This window comes from Pleurodeles waltl, chromosome 9 (assembly GCF_031143425.1).
Source record: "Pleurodeles waltl isolate 20211129_DDA chromosome 9, aPleWal1.hap1.20221129, whole genome shotgun sequence".
NCBI lineage: Eukaryota > Metazoa > Chordata > Amphibia > Caudata > Salamandridae > Pleurodeles > Pleurodeles waltl.
The window spans coordinates 384,815,877-384,835,424 of NC_090448.1; the positions used below are offsets into that span (position 1 = coordinate 384,815,877).

The 19,548-nt window shown below is 39.6% G+C and overlaps 1 protein-coding gene across 5 annotated transcripts in view; it reads right to left on the reverse strand.

The window, feature by feature from the left end:
* The window catches only part of LOC138259344 (uncharacterized), a 153,905-nt gene that overhangs the window by 119,473 nt on the left and 14,884 nt on the right, over positions 1–19,548 (reverse strand). Inside the window, exon 1 of one of the 5 annotated variants that reach the window (XM_069206999.1) lies at positions 10,646–10,712. The exons of the other annotated variants lie outside the window; for them this stretch is intronic. The gene's annotated coding sequence lies outside the window, so the exon portion shown is untranslated. Of the gene's footprint in view, positions 1–10,645; positions 10,713–19,548 lie in introns of those variants that run through there. 5 annotated transcript variants of the gene reach the window in all.

The following is a 19,548-nucleotide window of genomic DNA, read 5'->3' on the forward strand; positions in this document are numbered from 1 at the left end:
AAAGGAAAATATGGCCATTGCTGGTGGAATGGAGGGGAAATTAAGAGTAACACATCACATTTGTGTCCAATGATTAGATGCCACACTACTCTCAGACTCTGGTGGCAGGTTTCTGTACCAGGGTCCAAGTGAGAGATTATGGCTCCCTGGCATTAGTCATCTCCATGTACGAGAGGGTGTGATCAGATGGTATGGAGTTGGCTTGGAGCCAGAGGTGTATGAGGACAAAAAAAAAAAACACAACCTGCATGTTTCCTTCTGGTTGTCCTCTCATGTAGTCCCCCTTTATTCTCATACCGTGCTCTGCCATGCATGCACAGAAATAAACCAACAGATACTGTCAGATACATAAAGACACAAAGTTGCGTAGTTGAGGAGAAGGATGCTACTGGTGAAACAATGCAATAGACGAAGGTCAATCAGTAAGGCTCGGAACGCTGGTCGTTAGGGCTCCATACAGTAGCAATAGTAGCAGAGAATACTGCATTTCTCTTCCTGATTTTGTATCTGTGTGGTGCACTGATCTACATTGACACCAAGCAGATTTTCCTGTAAAGCTCCTTGAGAAGCACCGCCAGGATGCCATGGTTTGCTTGTGCATTCCGAAGCCTCCATCTCTGAGAACTAGTTTGTGGCTGCTGCACCCCACTAGCCTCCAAGTCAGGCTCACCCACTGTACACCGCGCATTGTTGTGGAGCAGAGAAGTACTTTCCTTGGGTGGCAGAGGTGCTGCCTTCCCTCTGTGAAGCAGAGAAATGCCTTGCCATCTACAAGGCATCATAGTTCGCTCAAGATGGGGAAAGACAGCCAAAGCAAATTAACTCAGAGAGGAGGCGGTAGTAAAAGTTAAGAAGAGGTAACTAATACCAACAGCATTTAGTGATTTTTTTAATCACACTTTTGTAGCACTACCATTAAGGTGCACGGGGTGACAATTGGCCACTGTCTCTCAAGTCTGTTTCCTTTTGCTGCCCACATCGAACCCTGGTTCTCTTGTGAGTTGAATTCACATCATCTTGCACTTTCTTTGCACCTGCACTTACTCTTTGTTGTGATATACTGTTTCTGTGCCTTGTAGGTTTGATGCCTTGGTGTCACAAATGCTGGAATGGAAGACAGGGTGCTCCCCATTTTGACTGTTGTAATTCAGGCTCCCGTGAGCCTCTGAGCTGACGAGCTCAGGTGAAGCACCTGTGCGCCTTCTTGATTGGTACTTAAACCTGTGAATACTTTCAAGGCGGCATTTCAAGCAACCCCGCCAGCTACACGTTGCTCTTCGCTGATGGCGGACAAATAGCCAGAAACGCTTGTCCGAAGATACGGCACTCGCCGCACCAACTTATGGTGAAAAACTTTCAAAACTCTATTCAAATTCGTGCTAATGACTGCATTTACCATGATGCCTTGGGGTCACAAATGCTGGAATGGAAGACAGGGTGCTCCCCATTTTGACTGTTGACATTCGGTTTTATAAACATCATTCAACTCTTTTGGTTCTTTATCACAAGACGTATGAAGACTTCATTGGTTATGCAGTTACGGAATCACATATTAATAAGTAAGAATCCACATGTAATGGCCACAAATTCTCAAAAGGATTTACAGCCTGTGGTTCAACTAAAAGCCTCAACCTCCATGAAAACGATTCCTCTGCCAAAATGTTTTGTTACTGATTGTTTTCAGTCCTATATAGACAGGAAGACTTTTATGAACCCTGATATACCTGAACAGCCCTCACCATCCATGTTGAGTTGTATGACTACTTCATTACCACATTCACCAATGTGCCAAACAATTGCCACTTTCAATTGCCCACCTGAAAAATTCATATATTACTTTGATTACACTCCACATAATAAATCGTCTTATTGCCCAACCTCAATTTCTACATTGTCTCGCCATGTTCAAACTGGTAACCAATACGAACTAACAAGTAAGTGAGGATGAAGTAAGTCTACTAAAAGATATTGATTTATTGGAATCTATTTCACTTATCTGCTAAAATTAATTGAACTAGGAAGAACCAGCCCGCAATGATATGTTTCCTTGGAGATAATATAGCAAAATTGATGCTAAAACAGTTATTGCTTAAAGTGTCTACAAGACTGTTAAAATCCACATTTTCTGCTTGGTCACTCCTTTTGCTGGACCCTATATTTTGCTGGTGTTCGTTAGACCTGCTAACCAGTGGTAAGGTGCCTGTGCAGCCCCCTTTAAACATGGTTGTATAGGCATATTCCTAATTGGTATGTTTAACCCACATATAGGTCCCTAGTATATGGCTCTAAATGTATCCAGGGCATGTACATTAAATGTCAATGGTGGAATGCAACACTACTGTGCCATCCAGTACAGTGACGGCGTAAAACATGGCTTCAGTTCTACCATTGTAGCCTCACCATAGCTGTGTAAAAACTGCAATTTGACCTGTCAAAATAAAGAATTTTACAGTTTAAAACCTCCTTTTAAATATTAATAAGTCACCCCTATGTAGGCAGTGTCATCCACAAGGCAGGACGCATGCTATTAGGGCATGTAGAAATTTAATGTCAACTGCGTCCTTACAGTGACTAGAACCCAAAAGCAATGTTGCATTGTGGCAGACCTAGCTGTCCCATGTAGAAAACCAGAATACCGATTAAAAATCCTAATACTGTATCTCGGGAATGGGACTAGTTAGAAAAATAATTAAACAAATGCGTTTAATAGTTATTAAAAATGAATTCAACAGTTAATTTTCATTTTTTTAATAAATATTAAGGAAAAGTAGCCTTTAGGAAGTTATCTTTTCCCTGCCTAACATTCCAGTGGGCTATATTTACATTTCTTCTGTAAGACAGTAATTAGCATTTGAATAGATGTGAAAAAGGTGTGAAGTGCTCCCTAGGATCAAACCATAGATCTACCTGAATGGGGAGAGGACTCCTCTGAACCTAAATATATGCAGGGTGGGGGCTGTGAGCATCATATTTTACATTAAAGTGCCAATTCCTTTCTGAGTGTCAAAGCCTAATTAACAGGTCTGATGGATTTACATGTAACCCTTAATGTGTGCTTGAACGAAAGGAAAACAGAATGCTAAAAGAATCCTTGTGTATCCACTAACTGGTTGCTGGAAAATCCCTATATCTGCCCCCCTAGACTTCTGTCTCTGGGTTTTACATATAACACTGGGGGGTCTCACTTGAAAGTAAGGGAAACAGATGCCAAAACAATTCCTTTGTTTCCACTGTCTGGTTGCTAGACAATTCTAGGTTTCTTCTACTAGACTTCTGTCTCTAGCTTAGTTAGGGGTCAATGGCTGTCTCAACCTGGATTTTGGTGTTAGATGAGGGAAGACACAAGGATTACCATAGTAAACTTCCCATCCACTCTCCTAGCCGTTCGAGCCCAAGCTTTCCTGGACCAAAGACTTTAACCATGATGAAAATGCCCAAAGTGAGTAGGGTTGGCCCTGGGAACTTTTACCTCACTGGGTAGTTTCTGCTGTGGTTTCCAACTCCAACCGCTCTTCTACTTCTTTAGTTGCTAATAAGGTGTATTTGAACAGCAGTAGGCAGCATCTCTGCCTTTAAAATCTACATATCTACCACTTGTGTCACCAATGCACATTATTTCCCATTTGGCCTAATCTTTCTCATTTGACATTATCTGTGCCTAGAACGTTGCCTTATGGGGTAATGGGCCTTGTCAACGTGATCCCCGTCCCTTTTTTCAGTGTATACGCACATAGTACCATGCAGCCATTCTGACTGGGTTAGTGCAGTGTTGCTGCTTATATACATGTTTCAGTTCCCCTATTCCCCAAAAAACAGATTATCTACAACACCAGCAATCCAGAGAGATCTCCGTCTCTTCCTCCTGCCTCCAGCATAGCAGGAACTGCAAAGTAAATTATAACTGCCAACTTATTACAATTGTATTTTGCATACTTTTCTCTCACATGTCCAATGAATTTACCACAACCCTTTTTAAAAAAAAAAAAACATACTCTTTATTGCAACAAAATCTTGGGCATCTTTCCACAAAAAAACGTTATCTACCTACCATCCAGAATACTTATAGAAATCTTATCATCAGCACACAGAATACAACATGGAGCATGTCCCACAAGTAAATAAACTTAGACTATTCAGATTAATTCTACGAGGAGGAGCACAATAATTAACAAGTGTAGATAGATATCAATGACATTTTACAGAAAAGAAACAAAAGTGATGCTCACTGAATTTTATTTACGCCACTACTGCACAAATTATAATATAAAAATATGCTGTGGACTGTTGCTGGATTGTTTTGCTTTCTCCCCCTACGATCCTGCAAACGCCAAATGTGTGTATGCCCCGATGCATGTGAGTGTCAGTTGCATTGCTGTGTTACTCTGCGGACTGCTCAAAGAATGGGTCTCCCGGCCCTTTCCCCACCACCGCCCTCAGGGAGCCAACATACATGACAGGCGGGCAGTGGGGTACGAAAAGTTCCCAGGGGCGACTTGCTTCTAAAGCTCTTCCTACACAGTGAAATGTTGATGGCCAATACTGAGTGAAGGTGGCAGCTGGTGGGTTCTGCAGTGTCTGGTGAGAAAATCCCTTTACCCCACTGTGGGATTTTGTCTAGGGAGGGGAAGCTGCGAGTAAGAACCTATCTAGAACTTTGCAATCTTAAACCCATATGTGCACCGCAGATCTGTGGTTATGGTTCTTAACCTACGTGACGAAAGAAACTGCTTCTGAAGAAGAGGGATTATACCCAGATTACTCCTATAAAATGATTACTGGATTAGTGAGGTCCTACATGGGCTGGTTAAGGGTCCAGCACTGATTCAAAATATTATGTTTAAGGCATTACTGAGGTGGAAAGGAGTGAATATGTGTAAGCGTACAAGGCTATTTGTTCCATTATCTACCAAAGGCAGCACCTGTAGCACTGGAGAAAGGGGGTGTTATGTCTCTTGACCCATTCTATGCATCAAGGCAAACAAGCATTTGTAATGCCAATAGTTCAGGTTTATGAATGAAGTGCCTTCTGTCACACTGATGGGTTTAGACACTCAATTTGTCATTATGCACACACTTTTGTTGATCATCTTTGCGCTCAGGCATCCGTTCATCTGCTCAATCTTACATTCACCCACTGACGCAACTACAATAAAACACATACTTACCAGCATATGCACTATAAATTAAAAGAATGCAGTAGAAAATAGAACATATACTGCTGTTGAAGCACAATGGGCACATGCTTGCAATAACAAAACTAAACATAGAAGATGGTGTCCATCTTGCAGTGGTTTTGTATACAGGCAATTTTTTTTAAGGTTCTACTGTCAACAATAAGTTACGAGCCAATGTATTGGGCATCTTGGAAGGTTAAAAAATGATACACTATGGGTAAAGGCTTTTCACAAAGGTCACCTGGTTTAGAGGAAACTGCCACGTGTGATGCTGCGCATTGCAGGTGAAATGAGCGGTAAGCAAGCAGCCCCTTGCACTACCTGGGCAACTGTAGTATCCTTTTATGAAAAAGGAAACTTAAAAAAAGGAGAAGCAAAGAAATTAAAGAAGGGGGACCATTAAAGGAGAAAAATGAAATCTAAGGGACTGGCACCCAGCCCCAAAAGTGAAGTGCACTCAGGTTCAGGTGGATGTGTACATGTGATTAGAAAATGCTGTAATTCACAGGGCATGAGGACCAATGACCGACCTGGATTTTACCCCCTCGCAGTATGCAGTCATAAATGGAAGCAGAACGTAAATGACACCCAGACATACCAATAGCAGATTAGGGTGGTGCCCCTCTTTGCATATATATGGATACATATATTTATATATATGGATTTATGTTAATGTTTAATTTTTTTAATTACAAGATCGAGGCAGACAGCTAAGCCTGTCCCACCTTCTGACGAGATTCTAACAAGAATGACATGGCAAACCGCCTACACTTAGGGTATGTCAAAGGAAGTAACCAACTCCAAAATCCTTTCCTACAAAGGTAATCTGTGAGATTTCACAAAATACCTGACTGCAGTCATTAATACTATAAATATAATAATAATTATTTCAGAAGGCCTTTGCTTTGACATCTGCTAGAAGGTACCTTTGATTGCCAAGTTGCAAGGTCTTCTGCCGAGGTACAATTGCTCCTACGTACTAAGTTGCACCAGCATTTTGGTGTCCTTATTCAAGGGATATTCAATGCCTCAAATACAGCTGGCATAGTATACTTTTTATTTATTTTTTAAGTGGTTGGGTCTGGGTTTGTGAGCACATTCCAGATTTTGGAGTGACTGTCCTTTCTGCACTCTTTGGTTTCTGTTTTTTTTTTTGGGAGATAAACCGATTTTCCTTTTCCTGGTCATCGCCATTTTGGTTTTGGTTTTTCTGCTCCGCAATGTATGTTCCACCACCACGAGGCCAAATGACAATGAATATGCCACACGTCTAGCCATGCTGTGAACACATGATACAGTACTTTGGAGTGTTCCTGCTCCAAGAACTGAATCTGAATTGGTCATGGTCGTTTTGACCAGGTTGGTTGAAATGTGCACCGCCTTTGTTCCACTGTCTGCTGTGCCCTTTCGAGACTGCACTGGACCTGTATCTAGCTACACAAATGGTTCAGCCTGTGGACATTAATCTGCACTTGAGTTCATTAAGAATCCACTTTCAGTGTTGTCCCTTGAGGGTGCCTTTGCTGTTGAATGTGTATTGTAAGCCTTCTCATCCAGTTGATATGGTCGCTTTGGCTCCTGGATGCCTGGAGTTTGGTTCTGTCAACGCGAGTACACAGTTGGCTGTCGTATCTTCAGCATCAGTTGATTTAGCTGGATCCAACCATTTCTGTTCTCTGGAATTTGCTACTCATGCTTCGGTGGATCTCTCATCTACAGTTGTGGGTTCCGTCCTGGGTTCCACTGTTTTGGACCTGGACATATTTCAGGAACTTCCTACATTATGATTCAGCAGTTTTTGTTTTATTGAAATGAGTTTAGTTTCCCTGATTTTTTAAATGCCATATTTTTTGAGTCATGTGCCTTTCATTTATTATCGAAATGCATTATATTTGACAAGGGCCACACTCTTTAAAGGGTTAGTATAATTTCATATTTCTATTTTAGATTCAGCTTTCTCTCACTGGCTAGCCTGCTTAGAGACTCCATTTTTAACTTAGCCTTTTTCTGTTGGTAACCTTTTACACAGCTTCTTGTTTATGTGATAATGTACTGAGGAATCGTACATGTTGCTCGTTCCTAGTAAGCCATCTAATCTGTACACAGAACAGGATGCTTGAAATGTTGCTTGTCCGTGGAGACAGCTGAGTTTCTGGACACATCACAGCGCTGAGCTTGCACCTCTGACAGTGCAAAACGTAGAGTGCCTGTATTATAAAAAATGGGTCTTTGATATATGCGCCGGAGGAGCAATACCACTAGGCTTATCCTGAAACTTTGCACATATGCAGTACCTGAGATGCAGCTTGGCTGACTCTGATTCTGAATCCATCCTCTACCTTTTACCAGACCAATAGCAGCACCACATCAGACTGGCTTCAAGACGTTTTGGTACATCTTACCCAAGTATGGGGGGATGAGGGAGGGATGGGATTCCTAATAGATCTGGCAGAGGGTGCTCCCACTATGCTCTCAGCAGTGCAGGTAGTTACACATAGGAGTATACCATCACAATCACAGAACCATGGTTGAATTGGTTTTCTCTTACCATGTTTGTAATGCTGGTTGCCATGCTCTGTCTCATTTGCCTAATCATTGCGGCCCATGTTTTTGTTATACAAAAATAAGGCTATTGCAATACATTTTCTAAACAACATTTCCATATTCTTTCTAGTGTCCAATCTAGAGTACTCTGAATGACAAAAAATGAGTCGATCTGTTTCCACAATTTCCTCAGGCATCTGACTAGTCATGTTTGAGGTTGCAGAACCAATCTTATATCCTGGCTTTTAGGGGTTTGGGTAGGGCACTGTGAGCTAGCTAGGGATCATGTCAACAACTTCCGGTGGTATATGTGGACTGAGCACCTTATGCCCTGATGTTTCTGTTGACCAAATACACAGTTCTACTTTATTCGTGGGAACCAATTAACACCTCAAAGGCCCATTGGCTTTCATATATATGTTACATAATAAATAACTCAGACCTACTGTCTTTACTATAACCTTCCATAATAAAAAGATCAGACCAATGGCATCTGAAAATCCTTTTCCTAGTGATCCCATCAGGCCCCATTGCTATCACTGGCTTGCCACCATAACCAACGCAGGTGTAAACTTCCTCACAAAGCAACCATCATCCATGCAGTCATCAAATTACAAAAGTGTACAAAATTGCAGTTAGCAAAGCAAAAGCTAAATACTATCTCCTCTAAAAGGGTCGCTTCAGTATGCTCAATAAAGCAAATCCTCTATTCCCGCATTTTGTTAAAAGGGGGTAACCAAACACCAAATCCCTTGCCTGGTACCATAATCTATGAGATTCCATATAATCAAATGTCTATCAGTAAGTTTTTACGGATATTTTCACAATAAATGTCAGGCATGCTGCCTTTATCATAACAAACAATAAGGCCTATACTATAATCTCTCACATTGTCTTGTCACCATAACTCGGACCTATTGTGTTGGTCATAAGCCTTCCCACAAGGCAACCATCAGCCATACTGTAACAAAATCACTAATATGTACAAAATAACAGTTGACAAAAACAATATAAAACCTACAGAATCTGGCATGACTTATTCTGATGAATTTATGAGGCATACATCCTTTACCACGGACTGAAACCATTACAGGCTATTCAAGTGCATTTAAACTGTACTTTTATCACTCTAAGCATGATGGTTGACAAACATAAAAAAAGACAGTTTGCAAAAACAACATGCAACTTCTCTTAATGGGTCCATACGTGAATCATCACAGTGAAAGGCTCTGGGATTTGCCGGAGTGGGTCGAAACCACCAAACCCCTTACCTACTATGGTAATCTGTGAGATTGCCTATAATAAAATACCTGTCCGTAGTTTGTACCACAACGTAATGATAACTTACTGATAAAGGCGTAGTGGATTTTACAAATGCTTTTCACAATAATCAAACTAGGTCTATTGCATTTGTCATGACTTTCATAATAAGTAGATCTGACCCACAGCACTGGACAGAACTATTCCTGTTGCACCAATCAGGCCTATAGTTTGTCACCATAACCAGCTCAGGCCTACTGTTCAGGGCATAAGCTTTCCCACAAGGTAAACATCAGAGACACGGTCACAATTACGAAGGTATACGAAATTACAATTGGCTTAGGAAAAGATTATCTTTCTTAAGAGGGCTTAACAAGGATTCTCAAGGAGCAAGTCTTCCATTTCCACAGGTTGTTATGGAGGTAACCAATACCAAAACCTTTGCCTCCTGCAGTAATCTGTGAGAGCCCATGTAATAAAATCCTTCTCTGCAGGTTTTCATATGGAGTAACAAACCACCCTTAAATGGATTGATGTTAACATACGCTGTTCACAATACCTGGTGTACTGCCTTTATCTTAAAATTCCATAAGAAACAGATAAGGCCTACAGCCATTATCATTGGCCTGCTACCACAACCAACTCAATCCTGCTGTATTGAGTAGAAGCTTTGCCACATGCCAATACGTACAATGCAAGCACTCTTTTCAATGGAAGCATACAACTTGAGCCTGATCCAATTCTGTATTTACCGGAACCAAGAAGTGGGTGGAGCCTAAGCCCCACTCTTAGCAGTACTCTGAAAGCTCTCTTTTTTGTTACTCACATAAGGTTTGGCGACAGATGTGCTATAAATTCAGACCTAAAAAATGGATCATACGGTCTTAATTATTCTTGGAGTTCTCTCAACATACTAAACAATAAAAGATGATTTATAAAAGTTTGAGAGTCAGAACTATCATGCTTAAGTCTACGATATTCAGGGGAGGCAAAGCTAGGATTTCCTGAAAAGTCAAATGCTTCACACTACAGAAAGGAAGAAAGAGTTCTTTGTCTAAACATATATTTTATTTCCTACTTTTCAAGTCCATCAGTCATACCAACTGTAACAAGCCAACAAAGGGTGGTTAATGCACAGATTGAAACAATACAAAATAATAATGATATTAACTATTTTTCAAATTCAACAGTGGATTCTAATAGCCTTCAATTGAAATCTGGTTTTGCGCCATACACTACTTCAACAATGGATGATATCACTAAGTATTTTCTAAAGGAAGGCTCTCTTAATCTTTTCTCTTAGGACTATGCACTCCCTTATCTGCTGAGGGATTTTCCTGCTAATGCCAACACAAACAGGAGGTCTGAAAATGTGAAAGAGGACTGGAAAGGAGTAATGAAAATAGTACCCAGTAACACAAAGGTTCTGTAAGTTATGTGTTATCTCCATATAGTACATAATTTCCATATATGTTAAACTTGACTGGGGATACCATAATTACATCAGAACCTCTCCAACTGTTAAACTGATTGATTTCATCAATTTTATCTTTGTTGGAGAAATTATCTGCAAACTCAGACCATACATTGAGCTGTGTAACAGAATTAGTAAAAGCATTAGCATGTCTGATGAACATAATTTTAGGACTAAATCACAGCCATCTTACCTCCCTTCGCAATCAACCAATTTCTCCATTCAATTATGTATAGACACCTCCAGCCGACCTGGTTTTGAGTACTTTAGTAGACAAAAAGGTGATGAACATAGAAAAAAACAAAAAAGCGAGTGTGATAAAATATCCTCACTCAAACATCTATTTGAGGAAAACAGATACCTTATAAGGGGAAAAATAAGTAAACCATGCAGTTCTCCCTGTAACTAAGTCTAATACTGAGGTGAGGTTCAGCCAATATTTACTGAAACAAACAAAAAATTTGAGTTGTGGCTACTAAGCGCAAGAAGAACAACAAAATAACGGAAAGCCAACAGCCTCTTAGAATTTCATAATTTATCCACCTTACCTCTCCCTCAGAAGATTCATTGCTAAACAAGAAAAAAAATTGTCTCCTACAATTGTAAAAAAATGAAATATAAGTGATGGAGAACTCTGAATATTCTTTTTCTAGATGCTATAAAATATTAACTTTTATATCTACTGGCACTTCGACATATTCCAATCAGAAATGCTGGCATTAATATCAAAACAATGCATACAACAGTCTAGAAGAATTGTGCAAACAGCAGAGGTTCAAGAACAACTATGGTAGTCTACCCTAAATGTCAATTTGCAATTTCAGGACTCATTTCTGTTACAATTTGGAGATTCTGTCTCCTGAATCTGAAAATTATTTATATTAACCTCATCTTCTAAATATTTTCTACGTTATTACTCAGTTGAGAAGGATAAATTGTAGTAATACAGTCGGCATAGTATGTTTTTATTGGAGTTTTGCATTGCTAAACAACAAAACAACATAATATATTCATAATGTTAAGTTACACAGAGACAGGCAAGCAGAGGAAACACCACTACACAAGATATACGTCAATTACTACAATCAATAGCCTGAATCCCAAGGGTGCAAAGTAATAAGAGAGTGATAATGCGAAAATAACTGAAATGGAGCTGGGAAGTGGGATGGGGCCAGAGGCAGATACAGTGTGATAAGTGTGGCTAGCCTCAAAATGAGAATGTCAGGGCAGTGAGCCCATAAAGGGAGATCATAAGATGTACAAGCTGTGACAGCAGTGTGTCCTATTCTGGGGATATCGGGCGTCTGTGGATGTGGCGTGCCTCCTCATATCGGAGAGCCATTCCCTCGGCAGTTATGCATTTCATCACTGAGCCCTGCCATACCACCAAGGGTGGAGCAGTATGGGCTTCCATTGAAAAGTAAGTGTTATCTTGGTCAGCAGCAGGGCAAGCTAGAAAAGCATGTGCAGATATGTCTGTTTCTGCACTTAAAATATACAAGGGCACAAGCTTCCCAGGTGTGTATATCAGTAGGTTTGATGACCTCGTACAGTATGGTACGTCTACCTTGCCAGTAAATGAGCAGGACCACAGCATGTGTTGGAGATCTGCGCCCTCCGACTTGCAGTCGGGGCAAATTAGCAGTGGAGAAGTGTTGGTTAAGTTATGCTGGGGTCAGATATGCTTGGTGTAGAACATGGAATTTAATATTTTTGAACCCAGCATTTCTCAAGACAGTATGGGGAAAAGCCAGTGCCTGAATCTATGCCGTGTCATTCAGCACCCTACCTATAGCATCCTCCCACTTAGTGCAGAGAGGACCCACTAAGTTTCCAATGTGACCGTGAAACGCCTTATTAAGCCATGTAATCAAGCGACCTCCTTCTACCATGGTGATTAACACTTTTAGCACTTTTAGTGTAGCGTGTGGGGGAGGTTTCCCTTTCCTGGTTAGGCACAGCTTGTGACAAGTGTTGTGGAGTTGGCAGCAGGTGAGGAACTAACCAGCCGGGGGATCAAAGTCCGTCTGGAGTTGGTCAAAGAGGAGATGGTGCCCATCTGAAAATAATTCACCGTCTGTGGTTAGGGAGCGTTCCCACCAACTATGTAGAACTGCAGCTGTGTATGTACCTGGGTAGCATGGGGGGCCCTGTAAAGGGAACCCTGGGAAATATGGAAGGATGTGCTGTTTAAGACTGTGTTTTCAAGTTATATATTCACCTATTTTGCTTTATGGGACTGAACACATTCCCTATAGTAAGTAAATGTTCTTGAATAAGGCAAAAATGAAACTTGAGAACTTTATTGTCTCTATGGCAGAGTAACCCTGTATGCATATTTTGCGCAGAACTTGGCTTCTCAGGGATCGTATATAAGCCCAATTTGGTATCTCTATGACAGGGGTACAAGATAATAAATGCAAAACCTGATACCCAGAGAGCCATTTTCATGGATGGATTGCAGAATGATACCACTAGAGAGTATACTTCAACAAAGTATATGATATATGCATCTAAATGTTTAAGCATTAACACTGATCAGAAGGCAATTTCTTAGACAAAAGCTGCCTTACAGGCCTAATGGAAAAGAAAAAAAAAACTTACTTTAATTAGAAGTTTTTTAGGACATGGAGGCTTGTAAACAATCTCACTGCCATAAATATCTTTGTCATTTGCCTTACGTTAAAAAGGATGCAAATCTATTTACGTTTTTTAACTAGCCATGAGCTGTGCAGATTTATTTTGAATTTAAGAACAGATGGTCTCCCGCTTCAATGTCATTTTTCAAAATGGCAAGCCCAGGAAAAGCGAGATAGCTTGTCCTCTATGTAGATTATTCATTTAAGATCTGAAACATGTCATTTGTGTGCATTCAGTTATGATTAATATAAGTAACAGCTATTTAAAAGACATATTTTCAGAATAATGTGCTAAATGCATTATCTTGGATACTTAGTTGAAAAACTCTAACAGATGTTTATAGAATGTTAACTTTTTGTAAATACAGTTTTATAACAACCATATGAATGCTATCATTTTTATATTTGTTATCCGCACTATATTATCAAAAAAGGTGTGACTGAAATTAATGTGCAAAAGATTGATGCTATGCACATTTACAGAAATTAAAAATGTAACGACTATGTACAATGTAGATCCGCTTCCCTGCAAACTTCACTCACAAATAAAATATTTACACTTGTGGAGGAGCTTCACAGTCCTTTCCTCCTGTTGTAGCCCGCTTCCACAAATTTAACATCCATGTCCTTGCTTAGCACATCTTCTTGAACAGCAACCTCTCTACTTTATCTTTCAATTCCAAATCACTATCCTCTTCAAACCCAACCCTATCTCCTTCCACCCTTTCAATAAAATAACTAGTGACATTTACAGCACCCAAATATACTCACACATCTTTAAACCACTTCCTATTAATCACTCTTTACCTACCAAAAAAAATCCCCTTTTCGGCACAATCGCATTCTCCCAACAAATCTAAAAGATTGATGATTCCAAGATGCCATATTCTTCCATTCTTAAGTTTTACATTAGTACAAAACACTTCAATCAGCTTGAAAGGATCATTACCCTTGGCCATCTTCACATTCTTCTTCACTCTTATGTACTGTCCAACTTGAATATCCATCTCTCTAGATCGTATCTTTAAATAATGGTTCTTCTTGTATATCCGCTGGGCTGCTTCCAAGCTTACATTCACCACATCCCAAGATCAATCCAAGTTCTTGGACCTTTGCATCCATTCTGGGCTCACCCTGGAGCAGGGCACCCTTCACCTCATCACAGGAAAAAGACTAACGTATGGGGTAATTTACAGATATACCGTATGAATATACTTTTCTCTTCAGCTCTCTCTCCTAATTTAATATATTCTTCACTGTCGTCAGTACACAACCTTTAGTTATACTGTGAAATCTCTCCACAAGTCAATTTCTGCTAAGAGGGTAAAAGAATGTAGTTTCCTGGACAACTACCATTTACTTTCAAAATTGCATCATCCTATTTTTGGAAACCTTTGTCACTAATCAACATGAATAGAGACACTTTTGTCAAAAATACTTTGCAGCATACTTAAATTGAATCAGTATCTATCACATCAACAATTCCTACTTCGGGCCTTTTTGAAAACATATCCAATGCCACTAGTGCATACTTCACCCAATCACAAATAACTGCAAGTGACGACATGCGAAAGGACATAGAGGGACATTAAGTGGATTAATCAACTCTTTCAAACATTACAAATTTCCTCACCATCTTTTCAACTTAGAGTCAATCCCAAGACATATCTCTTGGACCTCCAAATACCAACATGTCCTTTATGGCACAAGGACACAATTTTTTACTGTATTAGCTACGTAGAAATATTCTTGCTGCACCTCTCAAGATATTCTCTATCATCTAACACCCTAATCCTCAACTCCCAATAGTGTCTCACTCTTCCTAACCCTACTGTCTGACATGTCGCCTAACCTCATCCGATACTTCATCCTTGAGACAATTTTAACACCGTTCACCTTGGATAAGGAACTATATCTATCCTACTAAAGTTATATAGATTCATACAATTCTCACTTTCTGTGCTTTCTTCAGCTGGTAGAGGCGTATCAGGCAAAAAAAACCTGGCCACATTCTTCATATCAGGCATGTATTCCATCACATGTGTGCAATCTTCCAATATCATAGACATCCTTGCTATGCTTGGTGATGCCTTTAAAGGGTCATCTGTGCTACATTATTTCAAGAGTGACTGATGATCACAATAAAGTTTCAATATATCACCCTAAATCAGTGATTCCCAACCTGTGGTCCGGGGACCTCGGGGGGGTCCACAAAGCCACCTCAGGGGGTCCACGACTGCTTAGAAAGTTAAACAACAGATTAGGTCCCCAGCTTTCAGTAATGACTCATTGGGGGGGGGGTCCCAGGATTCCAATAATAATTCAGTGAGGGTCCCCGGGTTCCAATAGTGATAAAGTGGGGGTCCACAGAAGTCAAAAGGTTGGGAACCACTGCCCTAAATGAACTGCTGTTAGTGTGTGATACCTCTTTTTAAAGACAGAGTACTTTCCTCCACAGCAGTGAAAGATCTGTGATTGCAATACATTCTTTATCTTTGCACATTTGTGACTAGTCTGCACTCAGACCTTTATTTTTTGCATCATTAATGATCACCCTGTCATCTAGCCTTGGAATCAAAAACATGTAAAGAAGAAGCTGAACATGTCACAGTCTTAATCATTTTAAAAGCCTCTGCATACACTACTTAACATTTAAATAACAGGATGCTTTAAAACTATTCTCAGTTGATGTATTTTATGTGAAACATGTCTTACACTCTTAAAGTAAACCTTTACCAGTTAAAAAAATAAATTAAAAAAACGCAGGTCATTCTCGTTCTTAGATGTTGCAGCATGTATTTACCACAAATTTACACTTCAAGAATTCCAGTGCAACACACCACATGTATAGAATCTTCAATATTTCCTACAACTCGTGTCATGCTCTTTTTTAGTCTTCTCCAGCATCAAAATATCACTTTAGAAGTATAATTCAGGTACGACTTACAAACGAGCACCATTACTTATCATGAAACAGATTGAAACAACAAGAAGGTGGCTGTGTAATAGGTTTGCACCTCCAAAATTAAATCGGTAAAGTCCACTACAGAAAGTAACATGTACTAGTCCTCAGGGGACTCCAGCGGGTGCCAACACTAGTAAGCAAACTGCCACCAGGAATGCAACGGTGTCCACTGAGAATCAAAAGACACACTGAAACATAATAATATTAACACTAGGGCACACAATAATGCTCCATAATGTACTTGGTTGTTGGAGACAAGAGTTCAATATAAGTATGAAGTGGTAATCCTTTAGTTTTCCTTCTCATAATTACATGAAGAGGACAAACACCATAAGTCCAAAGGTGCAACATCCATGATTCTTTATTGATCCTTGTAATAATTCATGAAGGACAAAAATCATCAGTCCATAGATGCACCAGCCAACACGAGTTTCGTCTACAAGACTTTTTCAAGGCTCAAAATTGGACATAAACCGAATGTACTATGAAATCATGTAGCCGCAATGCCGCTATCAGAACAAAGCATGAAATATGCCTCTTAGAAAAGTTTTGTGTATAATTTGTTTCTAGATATCCCTCTCGAGGCATACACAAGTACCAAACGACCATGATAAGCCAGACATCCTGAAGAGTACTGCTTTAATGTCTAAAACCAACTTAACTCAGTTGGTTTTAGACATTAAAGCAGTATTCTTGTCTCCAACAACCAAGAACATTGTGGACCATTATGGTGTGCCCTAGTGTTAATGTTATTACTTATCATGAAACATTTTGCCTCATTCCTGAAACCTGTTCATGTTCAGCACAACATGTTCATCTTCGCTTCGGTCACCACCCAATTCTGGCTTTCTTTTCTAGCAATATATTTGTAGCTTTCATTTTTTTCCCTAAAGGCCCCAGCAAAATTACCTACAGGTTTGCACACATAGTATCTCTGTATTGCAGTAGAACAAGACTTATCTGGAGTTAAATATCGACCACTGACACAACAGCATTTAATATCAGACTTTAATTTTGGTTTCTAATTATTCTTTTCATTCTCATGGTCCCATTGTTTTACTGTTCTGCAGTTACTAATTTATTTGGTCACTTGCTGTTTCCTGGTCTTACAGCTTTAGTGTGATAGCCTGATAACACTGCTTTCCATAGTAAAGTCATTTTATCATTCAGTGAAACCTCATCATTCATTCAAAGCAGTCTTTTAAATGGGGTTATTTAATATGCATCACAACTTGATCTTATGAACTCATCATTTAGATTTCCAAATTTACAAAACATTTTTAAAGCAGTTACAAAGTCATCAACTGTGTCTTCCATGTCCTGCTTTCTGTTGAAGAAAGTTTATTTATGGTCTATTATTGCCAGACACACTGTTGGAGCAAAATAGTAATTGATACCCACAACAGAACTTCTAAACTCACTGCCTTCCTTGGCACCTCTTTCACCCTTAGGCATTTGCCTATACATATCTGCTGTTCTAGACTCAAATAACATAACACTATTGGTGTCCTTGCTTTCTGACGACATTCCTTCATCTTTAAATGTCTCTACATAGCTCATTAAGTATCCCTTCCAATTCTTCCATGGCATGCATTGGTGTACAGGTATGTAAAGAAAGCCTGTGGAATTGTTAAAGTCTTATTTTCCTGGATGGTGATACAGAAAAGAAATAGGAAATTACAGGTTAATATTTTCTTCACCATAAGAACAAGCCCTGGGGCACTTCACAACAAGGTACTGAATTTTATTTGCGATCCCTCAAGGGTTAGCAAATCTGATTAAAATGACCAATGTATGCTATAAGTGACTTAGCAGTAATGTTGAACTTACCACTTACTTGTCTATTCCTTTTGCAAAATGTCCATAGTAATTTCTTATTTTTTATCAAGTTATGTTCAACCATTCCTCAAGCTATGTTCAAGTATAATTTGTGGCATTTCTTTTTCCTCACAACATTTCCCTTTTATTTATACCTGCTTATAAATGTTGTCTGCAAAGCCAACACCATCTCCAGAGACAATGGAGTCTTGAGTTGCTCTTTTCAAGATGGCTGCAAGCAAGGACACATTCTGACCTGTAACATACAACTGACTAAGTTGAGATATTGTGTCAGTTTATTCAAAAGTGAACGATGACAAACGCCTTTGTTGCCAGCGCTCATGACTTATCAGCCACTTGCATCTTTTGATCCTGACATCAATTAGGCTTGCCAACTAGCTCTTCCATGCACTTCCTCACACCTCCTCAAATCTTGTTGACAATTGTGCTGTCCATGTTTGTGCAGCCGTGGATACCAAATGGAAACTTCACGGCTAAACGCTGATAGGTTAATTTGCCTTGTAAAATGTTCTTTCTTTTTGTATGCACTTAAAAACTTTGGACCAGCAGCTCCACTGGTATAAAATTCTTTAGAAGCAAGGAATTACCAGCATAGAAATGTAATACATAGGTACCTCTGGGACCAAGGCTACAACAGGTACACAGGATCAAAGCCACAGACACCATGGGGTAACTTCTGAGATTGTTCTATGCACTTCTCACCAACAAACTGAATGAATATACCACATTTCTTGCCTTCTGATGCTATTACATGCAGCAGAATGTTGGGCATCCTGTCACAGCAAGTACCTTTCCCAACTGCCGTCCAGAATCAGGGGTGTGGAATTCCTATAGCCCAACATCCAGGACATATTGCTAGGGGTCAAGAACAACAAGTTTTCATGTTTATTTTGTCCTTGGGACACGTAGGACCAATCCTTGCAGTTTTCATGTTTATTTTGTCTTTGGGACAAGTAGGCCCAAACCCTGCAGGATAAACGTGTTGGCTGTCAGTTTACAGGGAAGGGAACTGTCCTGTCTGCAGTTGAGGTAATATTTGTGTCCATATGTTATTGTTGTTCGAACTTGTATTTATGGTTCATTAATGCAAACCTTTTATTATTACAGTGAGCGCTCGAAATGAACGTTGTAGGGTCACACTGCACTAGTGACAGCAGTTCAAGAAAAAAAAAAGTGTACACACATTGGAAAGTTTTAACAATAGAAGGGGACATATACTGGTCCCAGAATGTTCTCTGGTTAGATGCAAATTTTGCAGAAGCTTGTAAGCAAAATTGATGATTCTTTGCTTTCAAAATAAAATGATTTAAAAAATGTAAGTAGGAAAAAAACGTTTTGCTAAATTACCGTGAAATTTTAGGTACTATTTCTTTGAAGCATCATTTAGTAAAATGTGTTGATGCATGTTAGTATTTCTAAAAAAAATAAAAATAGTCATAATGAAAACTCACTGTAACCATTTTCAAGAAGATTATGGGAAACATGACAGTAAACAAGCACTCGCAAAGCCAACCGATCCGACATTGGTTGTCAGTCTTTTGGTTTTGTCAATGCATGTCTTGTTTTGACATGGCTTTAGTAACACTTTATAGTTGTGGGAGCTGCCAGGCCCTCACAATGGTAACAAACATTGGCAAAAAGCAAAAACTTTTT